The sequence below is a fragment of the Petaurus breviceps genome, unplaced genomic scaffold, assembly GCF_028583685.1.
Source record: "Petaurus breviceps papuanus isolate PSGF00001 unplaced genomic scaffold, PetGlider_PUasm1.0 189, whole genome shotgun sequence".
Lineage (NCBI taxonomy): Eukaryota > Metazoa > Chordata > Mammalia > Diprotodontia > Petauridae > Petaurus > Petaurus breviceps.
Window position 1 is genome coordinate 20,724,673 of NW_027185809.1, and position 5,898 is coordinate 20,730,570.

The 5,898-nt window shown below is 35.8% G+C and overlaps 1 pseudogene; it reads right to left on the bottom strand.

Annotated features, from left to right (window-relative positions):
• Positions 1 to 2,339: 2,339 nt before the first annotated feature.
• On the bottom strand, positions 2,340 to 2,927 carry LOC138164029 (guanine nucleotide-binding protein G(I)/G(S)/G(O) subunit gamma-5 pseudogene; annotated as a pseudogene).
• Between the last annotated feature and the right edge of the window lie 2,971 nt (positions 2,928 to 5,898).

A 5,898-nucleotide genomic window follows, 5' to 3' on the forward strand; every position in this document is an offset into this window, starting at 1 on the left:
TGACAGTAGATGAGGTAGACAATATGCAGTGGTAAATGAGCATAGTAGTCTACTGTTTGATAAAATCAAAGATCTAAACTTTTGGGAGAAGAACTCATTATTTTACAAAACCTGTTGGGAAAACTGGAACACAGTTTGGCAGAAACTAGCTATACACCAACACCTCACATTACATATAAAGATAACATCAAAATTGGTAAATGATTTAGCCTTAAATGGTGATATAATAATCAAATTAGGGAAGCATGGAATATTTCACCTATCAGGTCTATGGATAAGAGGTTTATAACCAAATGAAATAGAGAGCATTATAGGGTGTAAGATGAATATTTTTATTACACTAAATTTAAAAAGTTTAAAGTTTTAAATTTAAAAAGTTTTTCCACAAATAAAATCAATGCAACCAAGATTATAAGGAAAGCACAAAACTGTGAGAATTTTTTTATAGAAAATTTCCTTGATAAAGGCTTCATTTCACAAATATTTAGAGAACTGTGTCAAATGTATAAAATATAGGTGATTCCCCAATTAATAAATGGTCAAAGGATATAAACAGGCAGTTTTCAGATGAAGAAATAAAAGCGAAAATAAAAAAATGCTCAAAATCATTAATGATTAAAACAGTTCTATGGTACCACCTCTCATCTATCAGATTGGCTAACCTGACAAAAAAGGAAAATGTTGGAGGGGATTTTGGTAAATGGGAATACTAATGTACTGTTGGTGGAGTGATGAATTGATTCAAAGCAATTTGGAAATATTCCCAAAGGCTATAAATCTACACACGCTTTCACCCAGCAATAGCACTGCCAGGTCTCTATTCAAAAGAGAATAAAGGAAAAAGAAAAAGACCTATATGTATAAAAATATTTATAGCAGCTTTTTCTGTGGTAGAAAAAAATGGAAATTGAGGAGATGTCTATAAATTGGGGAACGGTTACACAAATTGTGGCATGTGGATGTGATGTGATACCATTGTAATATAAGAAATGATGAGCAAGAAAGTTTCAAAAAAACCTCAAAAGTTTTACATGAACTGATGTAAAGTGAAGTGAGCACAACCAGAAAAACATAGTACACAGTGATAGCAACATTGTAAAATATCCAACTGTTGAATGGCTTATCTATTCTGATCAATACAATGATCCAAGACAATTCCAAGGTTCAGTTATGAAGGCTACGTCATTTTAGAGGTAGTAAAGAGGGGAACAAGGAGGCTCCAAATTGAGGGGTTTTGTTTTTGGTTTTAGTCTATACTATTTCATTCCCTTCTAGAGTTTCTAGTTTGTATGAAATAATCCTTTACTACTTAACTCTCATATCCTCTACATTGGAAAGTTTTTTGTCCTGACCAAATGCAAAATTTCTTTGTCATTTCTGGACCTGTTAAATTTAAACAACATGTATCTCAGAGTTTGAAGAGAAGCTTTTGTTTGATTGACTGATGGTTTGTTTTCTGGAGCTGATCTGTTTATTCTTTTGGCTAGTTCTTTGGTTTCTGTATTCAAAAAGTCTGGGAAGAAAACAGAACCAGGCCCCAATCAGAAAGCATCAAATTTTGTCTCTCCTCACACATTTGGGGAGAATAATCAATGTGTATAATTTTTACCGTGTCAGAGGTTGACAAGGAGTGATGTATGTTAGTAAAATCCTTATAGCATATTGTTCAGTCATTTTTCAGTCACGTTCGATTCTTCACAACTCCATTTGGGATTTACTTGGCAGAGATATTCATGGTTTGCCATTTCCATCTCTAGCTCATTTTATAGATGAGGAAACTGAGAAAAACAGACTTGGCCACAGCTAGTGTCTGAGGTCAGATTTGAACTCATGAAGATGAGTCGTCCTGACTGCAGTACCAACCCTCTATCCACTGTCTCACTTAGCTTCCTTCTGTAGCAAAAAGGGATCTTAATATGGGCTCCAGGGACAAATCCACTTGTAGTTTAGGCACTCTGAAGGGAACATAATGGGTTTCTGAGTGAAAGTTGATGGAGACTTCCTCATTGTTGATTCATAAAGATTTTACAACATTCTCTTTCTTTTTGGACTTTGGAGGCAGCTCTAACTATCCTTATATAAGATATATAATTTTTCTGTCTCTCTTTGTGTGTATGTGTCTCTGTCTCTGCCTGTGTGTGTATGGAGCGGGGGATGGGGGTGTGTGTGTGTGTGTGTGTGTGTGTGTGTGTGTGTGTGTGTGTGTCCCATTAGAAAGACTGGGAGAAATGAGTAGTCAGCCATCATAACAAGATCTGTATAAGAACTATTCATTTTGTTTTCATTGATTTATTCATGGTAATTGAGCATTAACAATTTGAAATTTCAATTTATTTAGGTTCTTTTTTTTTTGTTTTCATCTGAATATTTTATTGTATTCTTGCCAGTGTACAAAACAGAAATGGATGAAAATTCGGAGAGGTAGATGAGAAAGTCTGACACAAGTTGAAATTTGGATGATTAACTTAGCACATTGTTACACACATATAGATTAAACTTTTGTGCAGGCTTCAGAATTCTCTCTCCTTTGAATAGTCACAATTCACATCACATCACACATCAAGTCATGTCACAGATCCACATATGAAGATGGATTCGTAGATCCTTCCCAAGTAGATTAAGATCATCTTGCTGCAGGAATGAACAGACTTTCTGGGGCCGGAAAGGATTAGTACTGGAAGATACCCCAGTCAGCAGGGGATCATTTTGGGTATTTTGCAGGCAAAATTGTTTCAGATCAGCAACAGCTTGAGAAACCTTCACGCGGTGGAGCCCGGCCTCGAGCCGGAGCTGCTGCACCACCTTCCTCATGGTGATGACGTTGGAGCTGCTGGACATGGCCCAAGGAGCCAGGGTCCGTGGTCGGTGGTGGGTAGTGGGCGGTGGGTGGTCGGGCAGACCTCCGCTCGCTCCCTGGCTCACTGGGTCTGGCCTATTTAGGTTTATTTTTAAAACTAAATATTGGTTTTTCTAGAAACTCAAACTAGTAGAGACAAAAAAGCTTTGGGGGAGTGCAGCAGGGAAGTGAATGAAATTGGAAGAGTTTCTCATCACCACAATGTCTGTTCTTATTCTTCTTAAGCCCTCAGTTGAGTAGAAAGAAAATATATTTTCCCTTATACATGAAATATAACTTTCCATTATATTTCCTTCTTCACCTGACTCCACAGCACCCTGTGGTTTAACAATGTGAATAAACATGGAGATAAACTACCTACTAATCCAGTCCAGGAAACCAAAGGAATCTACTCATTAATAGACTTTTCAGAGAGTCTTGACCATTCCTGGAAAAAAAAAGAGCTCATTCAAAGCCATGAAAAGATCTGGAAATGCTATTCTATGTTTGAATCTATCTTAGAATCCTCTTAATTATTCTGATCCTACTGAGAATTTCCCCAAACACAGAACTAACACATCAGAGGAGCTCTGTGACTGACTTTAACCACATCATCCTAAGAGTCAAAGTCACAACAAAACTGTCTTCAGGCAAATGGCAATTTACATTCAAGACTATATATAATAGCAATAACACATTTGACTCGCGGTATATGTGGTCACCTGGACCCACTAAAATAGAACTTGACTCTTTGAAGAATCAACCTCAGTTGTAGCCAAATTAGGCTAGAAATTGAAGAAAAATGTAATTGAGAATGAAGGAGTATACAAATACAACATTACTTATAGCTACTGGAATTTCCATAGTTAAACCAAGAGCAAAGATGATGAAATGAGCTCTTTCGTGTCTATGTATTAGGAAGGGGTGCTTTGGGGAGAGGGGCAGTCAGGATGTGCAGAGCTAACAAAATCTTAATGTGTGAAATCCTTACAATGAAATAAGACATAAGTGAATCAGACTTATTTAACATGTGACTGGGCTAACTTAAAATTTATATATTATGAATCCATTTTAAAACATGTTTAATATGTCTCTTTTTTCCATGATTGCTCTCATGTTGGTTAGATCAAAACTGAAGTACTAGGGATTTGGTGTTTTTTTAGTATTATAGACTAGGTCTTTGCTGTTACCATGGTTTCAATGAACTACAATCCTTTGAAGCCTCCAGAGCTGCATGAGTATACAATTATGCAACAGTACTGCTTTCCCATCATTTGTCTTTGAGGGCAAATACACACACACACACACACACACACACACACAAACAGAGAGAGAGGGAGAGAAAGAGAGAGAGAGAGAGAGAGGAGAGGAGAGGGAAAGAGAGCATAATGATATTGCTTCTCTAACTTGTAAAATGGAGGGAGTAGAGACCACAGAGTTGATGGCTGGCAGTTATCTTAAAGATCAGCCAATTCAAAGCCCTCATTATATAGAATGGGAAATTGAGGTCCAGAGAAACATGATGATGACTTACACAATGTCACACAAGCACTAAGTGGCATAGTAAGGACTAGAACCCAGACGTGACTCCCACTAAAGTTATCATCCCACAATTCAACACGCGTAAAAATTCATATTCTGTTCTTTTCAGTAAACTCATATTGATCAACTTTGTTCTACTGTTTAATTTTTAAGAATTTAGTTATTTTATAAGCTTATTCATACTAATGACAAATGATAGCAATAACAATTCTGTACTATAGTCACACTCTGATGCCTCATCATGGAATAGAACTGATCCTGTGTTCTTGAAGACTATGGCAGAAGAGGGCAACATCTGAGAGGTCAGACTGAGCTGGAAATTGTTTTAGTATAGTTCCTGCAAAAAACTGTATTTATATTCTAAGGAGTTATATACCTAAGTTCTGAGAGGGTCATTTTCTAAAAAGTTGATCATTTGGTGAATCATAGTTTTTGGAACAAAAAAATTATTAAATGATTTTTAAATTATGGAAGAATTTTTATATGCTTTGATGTAAGTTGCTCTCTCTCCATGAAAATCATGAATTCTTCATGTGTTGAAGAAATAGCAATAATAACTGTCATTTATAAATCACTTTATAGCTTTTTGTGATCTTGAATTCGTTTGATCCTCTTAGCAACCCTGTGAGAATATCATTATCTCAATTTTAAAAATTTGAAAGGTGAGACTAAAATAGCTGCATTTTTAAACAAGGATAAACACCTAATAAGTGAAAGAGCCCATATTTGAATTTACATCTTTTGATTCTAAATTCAATTATTTTCCTGCTTCATTATACTGCCTTTCATTTTAAATAGGAAGAAGAGTTTTAATCTTTTTTTGCTTGGAGAGTCTGTTCAAATTTGGGCTTTCATTATGGTAGGTTATATGGTGTTTTATAATAATTGTACTAAAAATAACAATATAGTAAGTGGAAACTTAAAATACATATTAGGTTTATTAGTCTGAATTAAGATTTACCATTATGGTAATTAAGCAATTAAAAGTAAGAACTTTGGTTTTCTCTCAATGTCTAAATGAATATTTCATATGTATTATTTATCAATGTCCTATTTATCAGGATGACCTTGTAAGAAAAGGTTAGCCATATACAGGCTGGGCAAGAAAGGATATAGAAAATCATAAGCTACTCTCACAAGGGGCCACTTGGAGAAATAGTGTTGGAGCAAGAAAATATTTTAGGGACTTTAGGGAGGTGACTTGAATCAGTGGAAATGGAGTATGATATAGAGGATATAGAGGAGACAGCTATATGGTAGAGTAAGAAGAAGCAGTATGATCAACCCTTTTCCTACAATGATGCAAATAAAAGTTTAGGAACAACATCAGACCAAACAGTTGTTGAGGAATCCAAGGAAAATACATTGTAACTTCTTCAAGCTCAAGAATGAAGAAGAAGAATCAGCCAGCAATGTCGGTGATCTGACCAAAAGGCAGTGGAGTGGAGATAAGAAACCCATAGCTATGCATAGTTGACTTGCAGGTGTGTTCCAAGATAAGGAGCAGTCCAGATCCAGCA